Genomic DNA, 533 nt, shown 5'->3' on the forward strand with positions numbered 1-533 from the left:
ACTTTCAGTCTGTATGTGTCCCCTGTTTTGAGGTGGGTCTCTTGTAGACAACATATATAGGGGTCTTGTTTTTGTATCCATTCAGCCAGACTTTGTCTTTTGGTTGGGGCATTCAACCCATTTATGTTTAAGGTAATTATTGATAAGTATGATCCCGTTGCCATTTTACTTTATTTGTTTTGGGTTCGATTTTATACACCGTTTTGTGTTTCCTGTCTAGAGAATATCCTTTAGTATTTGTTGGAGAGCTGGTTTGGTGGTGCTGAATTCTCTCAGCTTTTGCTTGTCTGTAAAGCTTTTGTTTTCTCCTTCATATTTGAATGAGATCCTTGCTGGGTACAATAATCTGGGCTGTAGGTTATTTTCTTTCATCATTTTAAGTATGTCTTGCCATTCTCTCTGGCTTGAAGAGTTTCTATTGAATGATCAGCTGTTATCCTTATGGAAATTCCCTTGTGTGTTATTTGTTGTTTTTCCCTGGCTGCTTTTAATATTTGTTCTTTGTGTTTGATCTTTGTTTATTTGATTAATAT

The sequence above is a fragment of the Bison bison genome, unplaced genomic scaffold (genome assembly GCF_000754665.1).
Source record: "Bison bison bison isolate TAMUID 2011002044 unplaced genomic scaffold, Bison_UMD1.0 scf7180017848412, whole genome shotgun sequence".
NCBI lineage: Eukaryota > Metazoa > Chordata > Mammalia > Artiodactyla > Bovidae > Bison > Bison bison.